Source organism: Ciconia boyciana, chromosome 15 (genome assembly GCF_034638445.1).
Source record: "Ciconia boyciana chromosome 15, ASM3463844v1, whole genome shotgun sequence".
NCBI lineage: Eukaryota > Metazoa > Chordata > Aves > Ciconiiformes > Ciconiidae > Ciconia > Ciconia boyciana.
Window position 1 is genome coordinate 3,196,372 of NC_132948.1, and position 23,308 is coordinate 3,219,679.

The following is a 23,308-nucleotide window of genomic DNA, read 5'->3' on the forward strand; positions in this document are numbered from 1 at the left end:
GATGATATGTTGAGATTAAGCTAGAAAATGGCTGAAACGGGAACAGGCATCCAGGCTGGACCAGTGGCCTGGGAGGTCACTGAGAAGAGAACTGAGGAGAGCTGGCAGCCCCTGCCTGTACCTTTGCCAGTCCATGAGCACATCCTTTAGCAGAACATATATATTTCTCCTTGTTAAAGAGATTTTTTTTTCCCCTCTCCCTTCAACAGTTAGTGGCCCGTATATTGGAAAGTGATTCATCCTCCGCCAGTAATAAATATTATAAGGATGTACTTCCAGCCTGTATCCTGTTTCATACCCTGCCTGCCCCTCGGCTGGTGGCCCCCGGCTCCTGCGCCGGCGAGATAAAGAGAGGGCCAGTGGGTGAAAGGGGCGAGAAAGCTTTTTCCCCCCCATTTTTTACCAAGTTCCCGGCGGGACGCTGCCGCGCACATCAAACCCTGCTCAAGTCCCCTTCGTGGGGGGACGGGACCCTGCCCGTGTCAGCTTGGGGGGGTGTGTGTATTTTTTAAATCCGCGGTGCTTGCAGCGGGGAAAAGTTTGGGCTGAGTGGGATTTTTTCCTCTGGCCCAAGGTGATGGCTGCTGGAAATGTCACTTTAGCTGATGCTCCTCTGCGCGGGCCTGGGTGAGGTGGGCCTTCTAGGGACAGAGCTGTCGTCGGGTCTGGCAAAAGAAATGAAAAAAAAACCCACCCCAAGAACCGGGCAGCGTCTGCAGCAGCCACCCTTCGGGCTGCAGCCCCACAAGCCGGTTTCCACCCGGATGCTCCGCGCGGGTGGGAGCTGGGGCTGCTCCGGGGGGGGTTACCCGGCCCCGGGGGGAGCAGAGCGGCGGGGCCGGCCGCTGGCAGCCCCTCCGGGCTGTAAACCCATCCTTCGCTACGCCGGGCAACTTTCTCCTCTGCTCCGAGCTCTGGCCTTGGAGGCAGCGCAGAGGCACCTTCCCGTGTGTCACAGACCCCCCCAGCCACCTCACTCTCATTTATTTGGCTTCAGGAATGATGGGGGAAACCTCTAATTTTTTTTTCCCCTCCCCAGCTGCTGGTCCCCCGAATCTCTCTTACAGAGGGAGAGAGGTTATGGTCTGTCTGAGAGGGAGGTTTTTGTAGTTGGTGAAGAAATTCGCTGCTGATGCTTAGAGGAAAGCAAACACCCCCCGAACCCCCCCGCCCGCCCGCCTCTCTTTCCTGCCGGCCCGGGGGCCGGTAGCCGCTCCGCAGGCCGGGCGGGCACCGGCAGCCCCGGGGCGCCGCGAAACCGGAGGTCAGGGTTTATTTATTTAATTTTTTTTAAGGCTGAGGGTGCAGCCTGATTGATTTACCCCCACACACACTTCCATGGGCCTAATGCTGACCTCCCCCTCTCCATGCCCTTGCAAGAAATCCGTGTACCGCAGGTGTAACTCTGACTTGCAAATGGCTTTATCTCTTGTGTATCTTATTTGTATATAGTAACGTTAATGAGTAACTCTTGTGGCGCTTGTGGATGGAGGTAAACAGCGAGCAATCTCTCTGGATTATCCTGTCTATTACTCACCTGGCGCCTGTCTTGATATCCTCAATGGTTTTATGGCTGATGCAGGCGACCCGGCGCTGGGGAGGGGGGGGTCCGGCGGCGGGGGGGTCCGGCGGGGCGCCGGCGCCACCTCTCGGGCAGCCCGAGCAGTGCGGAGCGGCCCCCGAGGGGACCCACGGCCAGTGGGGAGGGGGACACGGTACCCACCGGGAGGGTGGCTCCGGGGGAGGTGGGGTGGGGAGGGGGGGGAGGCGAGCCAGCGTGCTCCCCCACCCCCCCACCCCGGACCCACAGCGCGGCGGAGCTCGCCGCTGGCTTCGCTGGGAGCGGAGCTGGGCTTTACCCGCAGGAGTTTTAGCCCCTGAGTCCAAGTCTCTGGGAAAGCGGGGCTGAGCCCGCACCGCCGGCCCGGGGCGGGGGGGGGGGCACCGGAGCCGCAGGGGCCCGGGGAGGACACACCGACACCGACACCCCCGCGGGGCCCGGCGGTGCGGCCGCCCGCCGCCGCGGTCCTGCCGGCTCGCTCGGCCCACGCTCCGCTATTAGTTAATTATTGATTGATTACAAGTGAAAATTTATGACCCTCTCTCCCCCCCGTCCCCCCCCAGCCTCCCGGCCCCCTCGCACGCACACACGCTCCTGCCCTCTGCAAACACTCCGAGGGAGGCGGGAGGCGTGTTGTTGTTTTTGGCCTTGACAGCTTCCAGGAATATGAAATATTTAAGCCCTTCGGTCGATCTCCCGTACCCTGGCCGCCCCCTTTTTATTTCTCTCTACCCCCCTCCTTTCATGTCCCGGCTCGGGGGCTCCCGCGGCGGCCGGGCCCCCTCCCCGCACACAGCCGGCGTGCGGGCTCGGAGCACGCCAGGCCTCGCAGATCAAAGGGACCTCTCCGGCCTCCGCACAAGGGAAAAGGGAAAAAAAAAAAAAAAAAAAAAGGTTGATTTCTTTCACGATTGTTCGTAAAAGTCTTGGAAGCAGGGATCATCCCGCCTCCTCCCTCCCCCCGGGCTGCAGGATTGCACCGGGAAACGATTTTTGGGAAGGCAGAGAGAGGGTTTGGGAGAAGAGAAGGGGGGAAAAAAAAGGGAAAAAAAGAAAAAAGAGAGGAGTTGCTTGAAATTTAGCAGCCGTGTGTGTCTGCAGGAGCGCACACCCCCGTCCCGGGTGGGAGCCCGAGCCGCGGGGTCTGCGCGCCCCGGGTGGGCAGCGGGGCCCGGGCCGCGCTCGGACGTGCGCCCCAAAAATGCCCCCGCAAGAGCGGGGCCAAGGCGAACCCCAAGCGTCTTGGTGTGCCCGGGGGGGTGGGGGGGGCAGGCAGGGCGCACCCCTCTTTCTGCAGCTGGGGCTTTACTCCTGCTGCCGGGAAGCCCGGTCCGAGGGTCTGGTCACGGGAGCGCGCTGCTCCACGCGCGGACACGCACTGCCCTGGCCAGGGCTGAGAGACGGACGGACGGAGGGACGGACAGACGGATCGGCTGTTTGTTGTCTCGGGAGGGTAAATAGTCTGATGTGCCGATTGCCTTGAGGCGCTGGTGCTTGACACGGCGGAGGCGAGCAGCCGTGGCACCCTGCGGAGCCCGCCCCGCTCCTCTCCGACCGCCGGTCCCTGTCACCCCGGCCCCGGGAGCCGCGCCCGGGGCGGGCCGGGGCGGGGTGGGCAGCCGGCCGGGCGGATCCGTGCTGGAGGCGCCGGGACGGCGGGGTTGGGGTGAGCTCGGCGGGGGGGGGGGGGGACGGCGCAGGAAAAGCCTCCCTCCTTCGGCACCTACAGCCGCGCCTTGCAAAGAAACCCCCAGTCCCCAGGGACACGGTGGCACCCCCGAGCCCTCACCCCCTTACAGACCGTACACACACCGGGAGAGCAAACGGCCCCGCGCAGGGACATTCCAGCCCGCGTAGCTGGAGGCTGGCATCGCCTTAGCGCCCTGACCCGCCGACCTCTCCCGCAGCCGGCCCCGCCGCGCAGCCATCCCCCGAGCGCTGCTCGGCCGGCCCTTTGCACCTGAAGCCTTTTGACTGCGGGCGGAGAGGAAAAGCCAGCGGCTCCCGGGGAGCCAGCTCTGGAAGATGATGCACGGGGTTGGTTTGGGGTTTTTGTTATTTATTTCTTTTTTTTCTTTTTTTATTTCCCAGCCAGCCCCAAACTTCCCACGTGCTTCTCCCAAAACCCCGCATTGTTAGCGAACAATTAAGGCGTGTAAAAACACGGCGAGGCGAAACCCTTAGCTTGAAGTGGCCGTTCAAGGCGCTATTGTAAGTCCCGGCTCCGGCTCCTCGCCCCGACGCGGAGGGCTGCAGCGGGTCCCCCCCGCCCGGGCCGGGCCGGCTGCGGGGCTCTGCGGGCAGCGGCCGGGGCACCGGGGCTCTGCGGGGCTCGGGACCTGCGCCCTCCTCGTCTGCCGCCGCTCCTCCGTGGGCGCTCGGACCGCAGCCGCTCCGCAGGCACCACCTTTGGGCTTTCCCTTTTCTAACCCACCTCTTTTTCTTTTTTTACATTATTTTAAAAATGATCTGATTTTTCTGGAGAAAATATTTTTTTTTTCTTTTAAACGGTCTCAGCCGAAACAGAGTTCGATCTCTAGGGCAGGTAACCGCCGCCCCGGTTCCAGCTGAATCTCACGTTGGTCTCACTAAACTTAGCTTCCCCTCACTCCCCCAAATAAAGCCCTTCCTAGAGAAGAACGCTTTTCAACATGGCAATAAAAAAAACCAAACCAAAACAAACCCTGATGGCAAGCGGGCTGGGCTGTGCGGAGCCCGAGCCGACCCCACGGACACCCCGACCCCCTCCCCTCCCGGGGCAGCCCCCCTCTGCCTCCGGCTTCTTTCCTTTCCGAAATCCTTTCAAGCTTTATTTCCTCGCAAGCCTCCAAAGCGCCACTGACAAAATAAGGAAATTAGCCCGATAGAAAAAGCCAGTGGTGCTTTTTCCCCCCGACCTGCTCCTTGCGGTGAAGGTACGAGCGGAGCGGCTCCGGGGAAGGGGGGACCGGCCGTGGCGGGGGGGGTCCGGGTTGGGGCATCCCACCGACTGGACTGAAGGATCGGTGAAATAAAGAGCCTTTCTTGGGGCAGGAGGAGGGAGCTGGAAGGGTTTGCTCCAAGCTTTTGTGCAAAACGTGGAGTCACGTTGCCGGTCGCTCTGCAGGGAAGGGGCTCCCCGCCGCAGCCCCCCGCGATCGCGCTGCCCGATCACGCTCCTGGGGAAATTTGTCACCGCGATCTTCTGGCAGGATTATTTCCCTTCTGCCGTGAAACTTTTCCTAGGCGCTCTCGCATTTATTTTTCACAGCTTTCTTGAAAATTACTTTTTTTCTAGCTTTCCCTTGCTGTCCATTCGTGGCCTTCCCCGTGGATTTTTGAGGGGTGCTTTTTAACTCCTCCGCTCTCTTGCGTCCTATTTCAGCCGGTTTCCATTTATCCCGACTCCGAGCTAAAAAACAAACCGAAAAAAACCCCCCCAAACCTTAAATACAAATATCAGACAGGTCAGGAGGCTCCCCCGCTCCGCTCGCTGCAGCGGGTGGGGGTAGGGGCTACCCCTAGGAAAAGTGAAAAGCTTGTTTTAATGGGCGGTCATTGCTAAGTCTCACCTTAGGGCCAAAACGACTCGCGACCCATTGCCCTCCTTACGATGTATTTATTTGTCTCAGTGGCACCAGCCGTCAGTCATTAGTGGGGGGGTTAACCCGAGAGCCGCACCACGGTGGTGGTGGTGGTCTTGTGCCTCTTTGGTTTGTTTTAAATATGATTTCTCAACAGGAACCTGTCCAGAAGCAGAGGAATAACCTGTCCCGGGAGGGTTCTCTGCTGAAACACGGGGGGAACAGGCGCGGGAGCGCAGCAAGCCACGACCCCTCCGAGAAGGCAGCTCCTTCGGTCTGAGAAAGAGGGGCTCTGGTTTGCACCCCGAAGGCTTTGCTCCCGGGAAAAGCGGCGGCTTGGGCCAGCAGAGACTTTATTTAATGAACCTGGCGATGTTATCCAATATTCTTCACAATTACGGAGGGGAGGAAGAAGAAGCCCAACGGCAACCGCAGCCGCCCGAGCAGCCGGGCGAGCTGCCGCCGTGCCCGGCACGGAGCGGCCGGGGGGAGCGGCGGGCGCAGCCGGGCGGCAGCTCCCGCCACACGCACTCCCACGGCTGTGTTTACACGCACGCATTGCTGCGATTGCAGACATACCATGTGCATAGCTCCAGAGCCTCTCCGTAGCTGTATATTACTTTATTTAGATATAGCTCTCTCCGTATATAATACGTATACAGCGCTAAGCAGCTTTATGTATTTCAAACGTTTGTCTAGTTCGAATACATACAGCTCTGTGTCGTAATATAAAGATAACGCGAAGAGATGAGGCTCCGCGCGTTCTTTTCGCTTCGCACAAGACGTGTGCGGTGTGGACACCGGGCACGGGGTGTCCCGTTCCCCGCAGCCCGCACGCAAACCCCCCCGGCCCCCGCTTTTCCAGGCTCCGTCCCGCCCGGCCGGGCACAGCGATACCCGCAGGCTGGGACCGGGAGGCTCTGACCGGGGGATTCGGGATCTGTGTCTCGGTCAGCTTTGCATTATCTTCGCTATCGTGTGTTCTGGGTAAATTCAGCTCTGCACACACCAGCTCGCCGAGCAGCCCCGGGCTCTCTCGCCGCCCCGGGGCAGCTTTGGGGGGGTCCCTGCCCGTCGCCCCTCGAGGAGCGGGGAGCATGCGGGAGCCTCCCCGCTCGGCTGCCGGCCCGGAGCCCCGGTGCTTGTGTTCACACCCCTTTTACAACCGGCTCTCTGGTTTGTTCCCTCTGCCAAATATTTAGCCGGGGGCGGGGTGGGGAAGAGAGATAAAACATCAATTTCATCCTCCTTTTCTCCCCAACCCGGCATCCCGCGGCTCCAAATTTCTGCTGTCAGGAGGATGGACCGACGGTGATGGGAGTGCTTCCCTTGTCCCCGGCTTGTCCCTCAGCGCAGCCCCGGCTGACTCCGGGCAGCGGGCAGAGCAACGCAGGGAGGGAGAGCTCCATCCTCGCCCCGCGTCTGAAATCGCGAAATAATGAAATTAGGGAATCATGCAGTCATGGCGGCAGGCAGGACCTGGATGCCCCCTGCCAGCAGCCCGCATGTTTCGGAGGAGGAGAGGAGGGTGCCTTGCTGCTGGGGGTGTCCCCGCGGCCGGGGTCGCTGGAGCCGGGGCCGCTCCCGGGGCCGTTCGGAGCCGGGGCCGGGGCCGGGGCCGGGGCCGGGGCCGGGTGTGGCGGCTAAGCCGCTCCTGGAGTGCCACCTGGTGGGAGCAGCCCGGCAGCACGGGCAGGGCTCGGCTCCAGGGGTCCCCCGCAGCCGGCCGGCCCCCTCGGGAAGCGTCTCCCCAAGGCTGGCGGGGAGAGCGAGGCAGCGGCGGGGGGTGTGGGGTGCGCAGGGGATCCCCAACTGCCTGGGCATGAGAAACTCTGAGGATGCGAGTAGCAGCATTAAAAAGGAAAAGATACGAATGGAAAGTGTTTCTCCTTCGGAGTTTGAGAAAGAGCCGCCGCTTCTGGAAATCCTGGGTGCTCACCCTCCTTCTGTTCACTTATAATCATGGGGGGGCTGAGAGCGTGTGTGCAAGAAGGCCAGCAACACCGACTTGACGGCTCCTGGTGATTTCAGTGAACTCCGAATGAGAACCCCGGTGCTGGGCATTCATAGGGAAGTGGCATTAGGCCTGGCATTTTTTGTAGACAACCTCCCAGGGTTTTACAGGTGTGTGTGTAGCTGCGCTCTGAGAGCAGGCGGGCTCTTAAAATGAACCATTTGCACCCGTGGGCTGGTGTGCATGGCACAAGGCCTCCCTTGCTTTGTCTCCTTGGGTTTCTGTTGCCCTCCCTCACATATCCACATGCACGCATACTGAGCTATTTTGCTTCTGTGTTTTCGTCTTTTCTCATATGCTAGCCTCACCGCTCGCTCACTCATATACATTTACAAATGCACGCAAGTACAAAAGTAATCTTTTAACACGTTGTTTCATAGTTTTATTCCTACTCTTCCAACTTGTCTTACACTTTTTGCTCTCTTACACACGCACACGCAGCTATTCTTCATAAGCAGCTTGTCTTATTATAACCTTATTTCTGTTTCCTGCCTCCTCCCTCATTACAAAACTATTCTGCACCAGAAACTGCCATTTCACATGAAACACTTCGCTCCGGGCCAGAGATCAACTTGCTTTGGTGGAACTGGGGGGCACTAAAATGTGAGAACAAGGATGTAAAAGCAGGAAGACATGCATCAAACTTCAGGCTAAACAATGGGAATGATATTGATTGCCTTTTAATGTGCAGTGGTCACACAATGGGGAAGAAAGCCTTCCCAGGGAAAAGAAAAAGACACTCGCCCTGCTTAAGAAACTGGTAGCAGACACATATGTTTCAGTGAAACTTCTGGACCAGCGCAGAGGGGACTGTATCCCGGGGCTCCTGTAGGGAAGTGGCTTTCCAGGTCTAGTGGAGCTTCCAAATAAAGTGCTGCCCTACTTTCCGACCGTCTCTGATGAGTGATGAGAAATGCCTATTGTCCCTGCCCAGGCTGGTGCACGCTCTCATTAAGGCCCCTGAATTGTGTGTGTGCATGTCGGCGTCAGAGCTGTTTGGCAGGGAGGAACGGCAGGGTTTCTGCGGAAGGTAATTCCTGGGTTCCAGCGGCCTGAAAGGTTTCTGAAGGAGTTAAACCCTTGGGGTCTCAATGCTTCCAGGAGTGGCGGGTAGGGGAAACAGGATGATGGTCGCACAACTGCATCGCAAATGTTTAGTGAAGCTGTGTGAGCAGAGCTCTGGGGGGATTCACAGCTACCAGGGCAGCAATTTCACTGGGAGTAGAAGGATTAATTTGAGATGTATCAAAGTAACCCTGCTTCGCTCCTTGGGTGTCGGGTTCCGATCCGCATTGACAGGGGTTAGGTAATCTGGAAAACAGCCATCCTGCCTTTCCTTAATGAGTTATCTCAAGGCCAAATCACTTCATTTTCAGTGAGGATGGTGTAACGCGCAAGAAAAAGTGTCAGGAAACATGAAGGCACAGCTGCTCTTTCCACTTGGGTAGCTGCGATTGGTTTGAATAATGGATATTCTGTTCAGCTCCTTCGAGGGGAACTTTGCGTCTCCAGCTCCTCACTAAAAGGAGACACGCTGATTTATCATTTATTTATTGGATTATAACCTTGTTTTACGGGTAATCAATTGCTGCTTTTCCGGCTTCCTCTTAAATCACATCACCCTGGTGCAATCAGGGGGGTGAGACCACTCCAAGTGCACAGAGGTTTCCCTTCGAAAAGTATTCCCATCAGATTTTTAGGTGTTAAAGTGAGCAACTGATGGAAGAAATAACAGCCAGGGTCTGATTTGGCCATGTACTCCGGGGTTGGGTGAGCACTCTCTTGCCCCTGCCCTGAGGACACGGTGATGGAGGGTGATGTTTTCTAACCTGCTTTCATGGCTTGGGGACCTCGGTGCTTTCCCCAGCTCTCCTCTGAGCACCGTGCACATCGGGCTCACCCCGCTCTCTTGCGTTGAAATGAGCTGTGACAGAAACGACACCCATTTTGGGGCTAAACCCTATTTCTCACAGAAAAATAGAGAGGGGGACATTCTGTAAGCTCAGACAGCAAGAGCTTTGAAGGCTGCCCTTTGTTCCTAGCACATCACTTGAACACCCCCTCAAATGCCTCCCCACCCTTGAGCGTGACCCAACATGTCTCCGGTCATGGGCTCGCACAAAGCTTCGCCTCAGGGCCCCGCAGAGCAGCGCTGGCGTCTCTGCGAGGCCTCTTGCTGCCTGCTCGGCATGGTGCTACCCCTTGTGCTGCAGACCTCAGGCTTTGCGCTGGTGCAAGCCATTATCCAGCAGCAGCAAAGGGAACCAGCTGTGATCGATAGAGTTAAAACTAAGGTGTGAACTTGCTGCAGGGAGGAAGAGGGACCTGAGTCTTTATAAGCTTGGCTCAGGCCAAGGAAGGGTCTTTTCTAGAAGACTGCAGCATTAAAGGAGTTGTGAGGTGGGAGAGGCTGTCTAGAGGATCTGCTGTGGCTGCAATGGGGAGCTCTGGATTCACTCTGGAGGTAGGAGGCTGTGTGGGAAGCAATGGGGATTTGGTGTAGGTATGGTGCTGGAAAAGGCTGCTGTGTGGTTTCTTTACTACTCTTGAGAGCTGTGAAGTGGGTGTTTTGCTGGAGGGAGTCCTGCTGTGTTGGATGTGCCTTCCCTGTGGCTCAGAGGGCTCCAGGGACTTGGCTGGTTTCTACTTCTGTGGAGACTGAGCAGAGACACAAGCAACATGATTTACATGGAACTGAAGTGTGGAGGAGAAAGCTGCTCTGTGCAAATCTGCAGTCTGTGTGTATGAAAAGCTCAGGGGGTGGTGGGGGCTGGCAGAGGCTCCTTATGGTGCTGCTTCTCCTCTCTGGGCTGCTGGATTGCCTGGGTCCTTCAGCTGATGCTGGGTCTGCTGGCCTTCACCTCATGTCTGCAAGTGCCAGCCAGGCAAAGTGTTAAAGAATGGAAGGGGGTCCAAGTTTTTCCCTGGTGCCTGTGCAGATATCTAGCTGGTTCCCTTCCCTGCTGAGCTTCTTCCAGGTTTATCCTTGCTTGTCTGTGGGACTCAAACTAGAGCTAAGCAAGCCCAACCTGGTTTTTGGTCCCCAGGTGCCAGGGTGTCTTTGCAGAGAGCTTGTAGCCAATCTGCTTTGCACCTGAAAGTGGATGTGAAATGATTTGAGTTATACATGGGGTCCTGTGGTATCGGTCTCTTGTGCTCTTTGATTTTTGGAGTTCCTTGGCTGGAGAACAAAGGAGGTGGCCTGGATTTGGGAAGGATGTTGAAACTCAGGGGTGAGTGTGGCAAAGATTCTGCTCTAGAATCAGGAGTATAGCTGGAAGGGAAGGAACTTGATAAACGAGTGACATGCTGCCTCTAGCTGCCCTGGCAGCCTTTTGTCATCCTGCATTCAACTGCCAGCCTGGCTGGTCCGTTCAACACCTGCTTTCTTATGTGAGAAGTCCCCAAACTACCTGTGGTGTTTCTTATTTTGAAGGACCTCAGTCAGGTAAAGCATCAATGTGTAATGTTCCATTCTTGGCAAAGCACATCCCAGTAAAACTGGGACATCCACCTGCTGATAACAATTGCCACTTGGGGCTGTGGGTGCTCTGGGACAAGTGCTGTCAGTAACCAGCATACAGGAATACGGTAGTAGTTGTGATAGGAACTTCTGGGCATTTCCCAACACTATGGTCTTGTATGGTCTGAAATGGAGTAGAAATCAATATTGCTTTAAAGAAACTATTCCCAGGGAACTGATATTTTGGCTTTAAAGCAACCTTTTGCCCCCTCTAGAGATTTAATGTAGCAAAATGAAAAAGGCCTGGAAGGGTGTGGAGGGAAAGACTGGATGGAGCCATCTTATTTTCTGGTGCCTGTTCTTGTTAATCCTAGCTGTTGTCCCATTGTAGCTTGCAGCTTTGGCTGAATATCCTTGTGTGCCTCTCTATAGGTAGGTTTTCCTGTGCCCAGCTTGGCCAGCCAGCTACACTTTCTATGATGGGAGGTTTAACTGCAAAATGGGTTGGGAACTGAGTCAGTGACTTGTGCTGTGCCTGAGTAGATACTTGAATCGAGGTCTCCAAAGCTGAACTGAAACTTGGGCTGCTCGGTTTGGATTCTCACTACGTTGGTTGTTGATGTGCTTGATGGCCTCAGTTTCCCCCCTTCTCATTGTAGTGTGCTCAATGTCCTGCAAAACTGAGCTGGACAGTCAGCTCCATGTCCTGGCTCTGCAGAACATGGGGAAATAACCATGAGACCTTCTGCTAGAGTTACTAAATGAGCCTATGCATGAGTAAGACCTGTTTATGTTGGTTTTACTGAAAATAAGCCTTATTCTTGCTATAGTTCTGAAATCTACCTTTTGCTGAAGATACCATGGCTTCAAGTTGGGTTTAGCTGCAGTTTCTGGTTAAGAACCTGTTTGCCCTGGGACCTGTGCTGTGATGGAAGGAGATTACCTCCTGAGGGGAGGGTTCGGAGTGTCCATGATCCTCTATGCTCATTGACTCTAGAGGCTTCTGGGACAGTGGGGCTCCTCAACTGTAGGTACAAGTGGAAGTGATCTGAAGTTTGTGGGGGGAATTTGAGGATGTAATAAGACTTGTGGGGAGGGCTTTCCTCTTCCAGCACTACAGAGAATCAGTGGTGTAGACATGAAAAATGCCAGTATTTTTGATCAAAGGATTAGGCAGTTTAAAAACATGAGAGAGTGCACTAAAGAATGGATTCCATAACTTTGGCTAAGCTTTTTTGCTCAGCTCCCTTAATACTAAAGTTTCCTGGGTGTGGGTGTCTTTCCTCCCACCAGTGAAGCCTCATGTTGCACAGGCTGCTGGTTGTGTTAGGAGTCATGGACTTGCAAAAATCTCCTTTCCCGTTGGCAGCATGGCTGCATCTGACTGTTACAGCTTTTGCACATACGTGAGCCTTAAGCTGCAAGTGGGCTTGAATCACAAACAGAAGGGCAGAGGCTTTATCTGGGGGCCTCCCTGCATGTCTTGAGGGTGATCAGCCTTTAATGGGTCCAAGATGAACAGAAATGTTGTATATGTGGGATACGCTGTATTGCCTTGGCTGTCTATGTCCAACAGAGCTCCAAGACAGGGCATGTCTTGTCCTTCAGGCTCTCTGTGATAGACTGCTCTTGTCTTTGGTGAGGAGAAGGTGATGGAGATAGTACTGACTGAGGAATGTGAAGCTTATTTTGGCTGGATGACCCAGTTCAGGCAGGCCAGACCAAACCTCTCCTGACATTTGGGGTTAGGAGGAGGTCTGCCCAAAACCAGGGAGAACTGATTTGGAAGCTGATCCCAGCTTTATGCAGTTAACCTGTTGTCTGGTGCTGGAAAGGGGTGTGTAAAATCAACCTGATCCAGAGTATGGACACTTCAAAGGTCAGGAGTATGAGCATGGTGGGTAGGTACATGGATGATGCTTGCTGTAGCTCTTGCAATCACTCACATTAGCTACTGAGACACAAGGCAGGAAAAGCAGGGCTCCAATAGCCACGTGTAGCTCTTGGTGTTATACCTGCAATAGTCTCATGTTTAAGATCTGCATTACTTCCCATTGGGAAGGCATTGCCAAGAAGTGCTTTTGACTTCTATCTTGCCCAAAAGCAGCTCTCTGACAGGAACCCTGCTGCTAGTGTACCTGCCTGTGTGAGGACAGGAGGTGCAGTCCTGGGAAGAGTGGGTCTCGGCATGTCTACTGGCAGGAAAACTGCCAGGCTGTCAGAGCACCCCGAGTGCCAGGCTCACTTGACAAGTCCTTGGCCTTGCTGCTTTCCCACTGCTGTGAGGGAACATAACTGATGGGAGCATTTGATCATTTCTGGCTGTGTTCTAATCTGACCTTCTGTGTTATGGGTTGTTCAGCTTCATCCAGCTGCTCCTGTTTAACCCTGATCAAGATCTTGCAGAGGTCCATCCTGACTTGATATCAAGACTGTAGGAGATAGCCTCACTTCTCTGACTAGTTCTAGTGGTTAATAATCCCTCTGAAGGGTCTTATTTGCCACTGCAATCTTCAAAGCTGTAGATATTGCTGCTTGCGCCTTTTGTCACTGGCCTGCAGAATGCGCTCATCTTTGCTGCAAGGCAATACCAGGTACTTGATCACTGAGGAAATAAATGTTTCTTTTTCCAGGAAAACTACTGTACTGGATTAATTCTTAATTTGCTAGAAAATGAGATGTTGTACGTAGGAGTGAACAACACAACCTTCTAGGCTGTGTTAAGTTCCCAGTAGTCTATGTCTACGTAAATGTTGGTGAAGACTAGAAGCATAATAGTATCTGCTGTCTTCATGTTAGGAGCCCATTTTCCTTCCAGAAGTGCATGAGGCAGGAACAACGCACCTGCCCCCAAGCCATTGTATACATGCTGGCCTCCTGATGACTTATGGATGACCTATCAGTCCCAGATGGAGAGGAGGGAGGTCACTATGGACATGTCTTACAGCTGAAGGCTGAAGAGCCAGTTGCTGGGTTTACAATGGGTAAATAGACTCAAGACCTCTGCCTTGGCCCTGAGGGAACAGAGCAATGGGAGGGGGTGAAGACCACAGCTCTGACTATTCTTGGGCTCAGAAATCAATCTCCTCTGCTCTGTAAGAGGTTGTGCCCAGAGAGGTGGTGTTGCTTCCCTGGTGAGCCCAGCAGCCCTCTGCAAATAACTCTATTCCAGTGTCTGCTGACATCTCTTTCTGCACATGAAGGGAAGAGCTGGCCTGAGTCCCTCTTTGCATAGCTGCAACCTGTGTGCAGGAGTAGGGCTGCCCTCATCCTCCTGGTTCATGCCATGTTAGTGACTGGATCTGTTGGGCTCTTGGGGTGAGGGTTTGCAGACATCAGTACTTTGCTCCACTGCTGTGTGGAGGGAAAACAGTTAGCATTCCACCGATCTGATACTGGTGTAGCCTCATCTCGACTGAGGAATGCTTTTTCTAGTCTTGGGTGGGATTTGTAGGAATCTTTTGTTCCATTTAGAGCACTTTAGGCAGAAGGGAGCTTATTTTTGATGTAGGACTTAGTGCACAGAAATGGCTATATACACATTATGTGAAATGCAATTTGGAGAAGGTCTGCTTTAACAAAAGAATGGATGTAGAGGCATAGGTGCTTAAGTCCTCAACTTTGCAGGAGAAAAACCCCTTGGAATTAGCAGTCCTGATCCTTCTGACCTGGCTGTGAGTTGCCAGGCTTGGTGGCCCAGATGGCTTTCTCACAATTAATCAGCCTGCTGCCTTGGTGAAAGCATCTTTTTAGATTAAGAAACCTTATATGCTTTGTACATAAAGATAGTAAACAGAGAAGAAAAGGAAGCATGTGCTGCTTGTGGTTTGTCGGAGGAAGGGCTTGGTGCTGGTGAGGCAGCTGGGGAGCTGCTGCCGGAGGTGATGGCTGTGCTGGAGATCCCAGTTTGTGCTCAGATGCAGAAGGATGCCCATCAGGCTCTCATAGAGCCATGTTTGCATAAACCCCAGGTGAACGTGCTTGTGTTTTAAGGAACTATATTAAAATATGCCACTAGATGGCCCCAGGAAGAAGCCGGTTCAGGCTGCGGGGCCCGCGGGAGCGAGGGGAGGGCAGCCTCCAGCAGACACCTGGCTGGCCCCGCCGCCGGCTCCGCAGCTCCTGCTCTGGGGAAGGGCTGGGGTGAGCACAGTCCAACTGCAACACCACTGGTGGGAAAGAACAAGGCGAGCACTTAGGGTTCCCACACAGCCTTATCTTTCACAGCACCTTCTGTTGGGTCTTGCGCCATGGCAGGGTGCTCTGGGGTGCAGGGGAGCACGCAGGTGTGGTGCCTCCTCCTTGGGATGGCGTGAGCTGCCTGTTCTACTGTTGTGCCCTATAGGAATGGCATGAGCTGCCTGTTCTAGTGTCGTACCCTATCTCAGCACCCATCGGTGAAACGGGTGGCAGCCCAGCAGACTTGGCACATGCGGGTGGCTCTATAGCCTGTGTGGAGGTTGCGTATCTGAGTGCCGTGGTCCTAATCAGGTTGGAGAATTAGCCAGATTTCTTGGAGTCCTGGGTAGCCCCCAAACAGCACCCTCCATCTAAAACCAAACTAGCGTTGATGCCTGAAGTTGCATGTTATGGTCAATGAGACGTGCAGCCTTGTGATGAGTAAAGCCCTGGTGCCTGCTGCCCTGAATGGTGGGACCTGGGCTCAGGGCTGCTGTTCAGGAGACTGTCTTCTAGCTGGGATGCTGAAGCAAGGTGCCTTTCCTTTCTACCACTGTATAAGGGAACCTTAAAGGCTGACTTTGCAAGGGGACACTAAGTGTCTTGTTATAGTTGCTACTTCAATTAGAAGTAGGATCCCAGCTAGGTATTTAGGTCTTGATATAACTCCAGGTCATCTGGAAGGAAAGGTGGTAGCTGTGCTCATTTCTAAGGGAGCAAATGGCCTTATCCCAGGGTTAGGAGGGGAGTGTAGAGCCTGCAGTGTGCTTACGGCCCATACTTCAAACCTGAGCCTCTGGGAACCAGGAGGGATGTAAAGCTGTGGATGGTTACAGCTGAGCAGTGTTTCTGTCTGGGGTGCTGATGAGCTCCTGTGGAGGCTTTAATGAATGGAGCTCCACTGATAGATGAGATAGGAAAAATCGCTAACCTGGGGAAGTGTAAAACAGTGACTGGGCCATGCCGTAGTGTGAGTCTGGCCTCGTGGTTCTCCAGGAGGAGCTGGCTGCTGCATAAGTCAGTTAAGGGGGGAAACACAGGCAAGGAAGGAGCTGTCTGGAGCTGCCACAAAGTCAGCTTTCTGGGATGTGCTGGCACAAAAGTCTGCACTAAAATGAGCTTTTGGAGTGCCGCGGGCAGGTGCGAGTGCTACTAGGGAAGGCTGCAGGGCAGGCTCCCCTCGGGGCTGCCGAGGCTTCTTCCCTGCCTCGCACCTTGCCGCCAGCCGGGGAAGTACCTGCTCTCCTGCAGACAGGGAAGCTGTGTCCCTCTTCCCTCTGAAACGGACTTCTTGTGCAGCCCGAGGCGAGCGGCGCTGCTCTTCCAAGCCAAGTTTCACTCCCAAGGCAAACTGGAATGGGTCCAAGGGTTTGTCTGGTTTCCTTTCTAGGTTTCCTCCCCTGTTTAGTGGGATTAATAACACCTAAGGGTGTCAGAGATAATTACGCATCAGGTTTCAAGTGCTCTGAAAAAACCCTGTGCAATCTATGGTTTGAATCTACAAGATGCTGCTGCCTCCTGTCTCCCAGAATAGTGACCCATGTTGAAGAACTGAGGTCCCTTGAATGACTTTGTTCTTTGAAGGACACAAGCTGGGGCCCTCAAAAGGTCCTGATCTGTCTGCCGTGCCTGCTGATGCCAGTAGGAATTGATGGTGCACAGTGGGGGGTAACTATGCTCTTAGCAGTTTGATTTAGGAGTTGGTCCTTTGACCCTCATCCCTTTAGAAAGGATGAGGGCTCCTCTCCAAGACCCCTTGCTCAAAAGAGCAATCCAACCTTCAGGTGGAAACCTTGGGACAAGCTGCTGTTTTGTATGTGGCCATCAGCTGTCAGTGGGAAAATCCCAGGACAGAGCTCAGATCTTTCAGGTGAGAAATGCAGCTTTCATCCTATGAAATCCATCCCTGTGCTTGAACTGGCATGACTGAGCTTACTCAGTTTGGCATATTTTATCCAGATTTTAGTCACAGGACAAATATCCCTTTTCTGGTCTTGAAAACAACCAGTGTGAGCTAAAATAACACCTGCTAGGAAGAGGGCCTGGGTAACCATAGATAAATCCAGTTAAGTATGGCTCAGAAAGGGACTGACAAGCCTGAGATGTCTCTGTAGCCAGGAGCTTTTCCCCTGGAAAGCTTCATCTTGCCCCTGCCCATCCCCAAATATTAATTCAGAGCCTTTATTTTCCTCCCAGCACTGTTTCTAGAGAACATCCTGAAAAATAGCTGCTCACTGAATGAATTTCCTCTGTGATGGATAAACTGAAACCTGTTATTGAGCCCTTCTGGGCTGGGGATTCAGCAAAGCTGCAATGCGTTGGATTTTGCTGCTTTTATGTCAGGGAGGTTTAGTTCCAGCTGAACCATAGCAAGTACCTGCTGAGTCAATCTGTCTTGCTGCTGTGTTTGATGGGAAGTGAAATGCACTGCCTGACACCTGCTGAAGACCTCGGCCAGGATTTTTTTACCTGTGGGAGGTGGAATTTCTGGAAGGTGAAATGCAGAAGAGAGCAGGAATGATTCCTGAGCGTTTGGAGTCGAGCTGAACCTGTTCTGTGGGGTGCAGGTCCTGCTGCAGCGCTTGAACGTTTGCTCAGAACACTAGTTTTGTGGGATTAGGCAAGTGAACCTACCAACACATCGCTGCAAGGATTTTACTCCCAGACTTCGTTAGTCTGGTTGCTGCTGAGTTTATTAGGTGGCAGCGGTGGTAGCTTTGGATCTCTTGTGATCTAGGCGCTATGGGGGATGAGTGCTATGAATTCACCCAGCTAATTGCATGGTGCATCTTGAGGCTTTTGCTCTCCTGAATTTCAGGCCTTTTAGCAATGTGGGGGATTGAGGAGTGTGTTGTGGTGTGCATGATGGATGCAGGAGGGGGAAGTGGGTATTCAGTGGGGCCTTTGGGATGGAGAATAGGGTGGATGTCTGCCTGGAGGAAACTGGGGTGGTGTTGCCTCAAATGGCTCCTTTTGGCCTTATATTCTGTGTCATTCCCACCCTATGGTACCAGCATGATGGTAACTGTCTGGTGTCCAAGTCTCTACTGCCATATTCATGGGAGCCCTTGGAAATCTCACTGCAAGGTGGGGAGGAAACTCTTGGGAAGACAGAAAAAAATAAAATGACCTCTAAATACTGACAGGGCTGAAGCAAAGAACCCTGCTGCATGGGTGTTTGTGCATGGTGCTGGGGTTTCTGGTTCGGCTCATTTGGGTGGGAAGGTCTGGGGCTGGAGAGGAACAGGCTATGCTGTGCCTGGGCTGGAAGAAAGAATGCCAAACTCTGCTGACAGTGCTGCCGGTGCCGCGGTTTCCTAAGCAGAGCTGTTCCCAGGCAGGGGTAGCATTGGCTCTGCTGCTTCTGGAGGAGCTTTGGAAGAAAGCTGGTTGCTTTCCATCCCCTGTTTGACTGGGGGTAGTTTTGCCTGGGGAGGGATCCCAACTGATGGGTCCCACTCATCTCTTTGCAGATTGCTCGGAGTGGGATGCAACCTCCTTGTAATGGCACATATCCCTGTGCTCCCAAACTGCAGCCTGGGGTCAGGGTAGGGGAGGAGTGGGTCTTGCTTGTCCCTTCTCTCCTGAAATGGGTGTAGAAGGCTGGTCCACGAGCTGGTAGTAAATCAGTATGCACGAGGAAGGCAATTTTCTGCAAGTGAAACCTGCCCTAACCAAGCCCTGGGGGAGGGAGGAGAACTGCAAGTGTCAAGGTGAGACGGAAGAGCAACAGAACGAGATTTAATTTCCTTCCCAATAATTTTCTCAAGCTGTATAAACTTTCCTTATTTAAAATAAATACTCCCTGAAAACACATTCTGTGTCAGTGGCCCTGTGAAAACACCCCCAGTCACAACCTGTGCCTGTCCTTTGCTTGCAGCCTCAGCCAAAACCCAGCAGTTTTACATTTTGCTCTATTAACTTGAGCTGTAAATTTCCTTGTGCAAAGTCTCCCAGGCTGTGGAATGAATTTAAGTAAACAGGGCGTACAATAATAGACTTGTGTTAGGGCAGGTTTTTCAAGTGGCCTGTAACTCTTAGAGTAAGTTCTTCTAAATCTCTCCCTGTTATGGTGGAGAGTGTGAGCCTGTCCAGAAGGTGGAGGAATTCATAGAAAAGACCTGGCTGGTCACCATCTCTGGGATCCTATCTGTGGTCCAGAGAAGAGCATCCAGTGTTTGATAAGTAAAGAATTCAGGTGAGACAATCTCTTGCCTGGCATTTCATCATGTTTTTTGGTTCAAAACCTCCAAGTAATTAGTTTTTTCTCAGTGACAGCATCTGTGTGAGATGCTTACAAGGACTTTGAGTTTTCCCCCTTGTCCTACAACATGCTGAATGCAGACTCTAAAATCAGTTTAGAGAAGAGGCTTCAAGCTTAACCTCTAAAGAAGGCACCCAAAATTGCTTGTTGCTTTGGAGATTATAGGTTTAGTTCCTTCTCAGAATTATTCTCTGGAGAGAAAAGACAGGAGGAGTTTCTCCTGTAAGAGTGTGGTGGAAAACAATATTCTGTTTTGGGTTTGTGGGCATCATTACACTGAGACTCCTGAAATTCTGCCTGCTCTGTGTACAGAGGTGCTGTATGTGTTTCTGCTTCATATTGCCAAGGAATCTGAAGGGGTTCTGGGGATGTTATGAGGTGTTCATGTTTCCTGCTGGGCCAGGACAGAATCTCTACTGCGAATACAACCTACTTATCTCAGATCATTGTCCAATCTTCAGCTAAAAGCAGGTTCAAGATGAACACTATCTAGAAGGTTGCGAGTGAAGAAAGACTGATCCCACTTTGCAAGCTAGGCAGTTTTCCTCCCTGATGCTTCTGCAGTAGGTTATTGCTATTTTTCCCATGAACTTGCAGTTAAAATGCACATCTGGTTGGTGTCTTTGAGTCATCTTGTAAAGGGTACTTGATCATTAGATAGAGGAAAGGAACTTCTGGCTTATAGACAGCCCTTTCCTGAAAAAAGAAGGTTGTAAGCAATAACTTGGCATAAAGGCCCACAAATAGGGGTTTCTTTAGACTCCCCTGGGTTTGGCTATGTTGTCTGGTTATCTAACCTTTCACCAGCTGCCTCTTGTAAAACTGCAGGCAAAGTGGTTCTGACTTCTGCTAAGCTGTGGAGAAAAAAGCAAGAAAACAGCTTTAAGGCCCTTATCCAGAACTCTGTAAAACCAGTGGAAAACCTCCGAGTCCAGGGGATATTGGATCACTTCCAAAGCGTGGAGAGCACTGGAGAAAGGTTGAGCCCAGCTTGTGTTAGATCTAGAAGCCAAGGGAAATTCTGTGCTCCTGGGAGTGGAAAGAAGTCTCGGCAAAGTCTGGGTCTTAGTGCTGGAGCAAGTGATTGACCCAAAATGTTAGAAGTCGGGATTTAGGGGATAGGAGGAGGATAAAGCCTTGTGTACCGGGGTACTTGAGCAGCTCATGAACTGGACGTTTCCTCTTGGTCTTTTGATATATCCTCTGTTAGATGAAAGGAGAGGACTGCTTCATGACTCCTGCTGCTGGCTTGGCTTCTGCTACAATATATCTATTGCTTCTCTTTGAAAAAAAGTGTGTGGACCCAAAACTCCCACTTTCCTCCCTGTAGAGTGATACTGTGACAAGGCTTAACTCAGGTGTTTTTGTAGCAGCTAGCCCCAAAAGATGTTGAGGGAAGTTCTTGTGGGACTGAGTGGATCCTGGACCTGCAGTGTAGCTGGCAGCATAAGAACAAATTTGCCCAGCTGAATGCAAAGGCTTTTAGATAAAACAAAGTGTTTGCTTTGGCATTCAGAAGCATGGAGATGCCACAGATGGAGAAATGCCAGTTGGCTGATCACCAGCCGTTGGTTCATAATGTAAAAGTGTAGTGTGAGCCCCATTTTTTTTCCCTTCTTGACAAACTTTACAACTGGCTTTTTTTGAGAGGAGGAGGGAATTCTCATGGTTTTAAGCAAATCAGAACTGACTCAGCCTAAGCCCAAGGGTAGAATGGCGAAAGGCTTGATGGATTAAGTGTCCTGGAACAACTGGCTACACAGCTCTTTCTTGTTTTCTGGCTGTGAGGATCGTCCTTTTGATCAGATTCTTTTCCCTACTGCTTTCCAGGTTGCAAATCCAGATTAGTCACAGAAGGGTGGCAAACAATTAATGGAGTAGGAGGTTAAGCCCTGGGAGTGTGAGCAGTGGCCTCTGGGGAGTGAATACACCCTGGTGGCCAGGTGGAGAAGTGAGGACATCTTGAGGCCACCTGACCACGAATTTGCTCTTTGGAAGGGTTGAGAGCCTGAGACTCCTACAACAATCCATATTTCTGTAATCTGCTCATATGTGCATCTCTAGCTGTCCCTATTAGTTATGACCTGCTTGACTGTCTGATGTCCAAGGTCCTGAGTCTTGCTGTAAGACTCAGACTTGTGTCCTGTAGCCAGGGGAGGAAGATGTAATTTGGCCATTTACCACCTCTCCTGTATATTTGACCTTCATTGCTTCCTGCCTGTGCTGCCTAGGTCATCATTACCCTCAGGATCCACTGGCTAACTGGTCTTTGAGAGCATTAGTCAACCACTGCTCAACTCCTCTTGGGTACTGATGATCCCTACTGCAAGCTGACTTTCTTGCTTCTCAGGTCATACAAAGGTCCAGGAAACTGGAGTGTTTTTATAGGCCTCTGAAACTGGAGGAAAACACTGCTGAGTGACTTGTCAGGTCTTGCGTGACCATGTCCTCATGTCATGGCAACCTCAGTGGGTTGCCAACCCCAACATGAGAAGGCAAAGGCTTAAAATGCAAGGGACAAAGTATCCTGATTCCCAGTCAGCTGTGCTGAGGGATGAGCAGTGGTTTGCACAGGAATGCCACAACTCTTTCCTTGTCTTTGGTTGAGAGCCCTTACCAGCTGCCATACTTGCATGTCAGACTGACAGGCTTGTTTTGAAGGCCAGTTAGGCTTATACTTCCCTAAATAGCTTCTGCTGTGGCTTCACATGCAACTGCTACTACAAAATGATCCATGTCCAAAGGTGAGGTCCTTGCAGAGGATGAGATGATCATGAAATGTGGTTGTCTATCGCATGTCCACGTCTGCTGAAAATGTTATTTTAAGGCAGTACTTTAAAGCAGTAAACTTGCAACATAATCTGGTTGGGTGGGGTCCTGAACCTGTGTAGCACACTGCTGGAGCTAGCAAGTGATGCTGTGTGAATTTGCAGGTTTGTTTGCAATGAGCTGATTTGCCTGATTAAGGTGGCTTATGAGCACAGCTGCTGCTTGGTGCATGGCTTTTGACATCAGTAGTGTTATACCAAGGGTGAAATTTGCCTTGCCTATATTGTTGCCAGTTGCAAGAATTTATCATCCACCTGTGCTCTGATTTACGTGTGTGTAAATCCCAAGTAACTCCATTAACATCAATAAAGCTGCTTGAATAGATCTCTATCTGAATTGCGTGCTGAAGACTTCTCATGTTGCTGCTAGCTATGCAGGTGCAGGGATGTGGTTGGGTTCAGCTGGGAAACATGATGCCATCCAAGTGTGTGTCTAGCATGCAAACAAGAAGAAAATGCTGAGCTGAAACCACAATGCTCATTTAAAGGGATGCTATCAAGCTTTCAAGAGAAGATTTCTCTTTGCCATCTTAAAATATTTGAACAGGCAGGAATTTCTGAAGTGTTTCCCTGGTCACTTGGAGGGGAAGAAAATGTCCTGCTCCTTTGTGGTGGAAGAGATAGTGGACAGAAGATGGGTTGGTCCCAAATCAGTTTTGATGACAAACCTGGGGAGGAAAATGGGATGGGTTTCTACTCCTCATTTACCTCCTCCATCTTCACTGTTCCTATACCTTAAACAACTGTATGCAAGGACAAAGAACAGTAGCTTGCTTTTTAGCAAGTGTTTATTTTGTGGGCTTTTTTCCACAGATTGTGGAAACTAGAAACACAGAGAGCAACATTAAGGACATGGGGTGGAGCAGTGCCACCTTGCAGTGCTGTATGTATTTTGGGGGACAGAGGAGTCAGTTGTCCTGTTGCAGCAACAGAAATGACAAGTCACCTGGAAAAAACTGTCACAGGGAAATGAGATAGCTTAGCCCTTGGATAAGCTCTCCTCTGAGCTGGTGGCTATCAACCTAAAGCATTTGGGGCTGATAGCTCTTCTGAACCACTTGTGATGTTACTAGAGACTCTCATAGATAAGTTATCTATACAAGTTCTGAACCTCACTAACCTCTTTGTAGCAGTGAGCTCCTGGTAGGGAGATTTTGGGATTTTTTTGTGTTGCTTGGCAACTTCATGAATTAAGGTGCAAACCAGTATCAGTTGGGATTGGTTTTGGGAGTGTGGAATGCAGCTTTATTGGCTCTGGTGGAACTTCTCCTGAGTAGCAGAAACAGAGGGATTGGAAATATAGCATTCAAGGTGGCTCATTTTTGGAAGCATGTGTTCATGTTTTGGGGACTCCATCACTTAGCTGACATTTGATATGTGCAGGGCAGAAAAGACCATTGGCAAGCTTGTTATGGGTTGTTTTTTAGGACATGAAG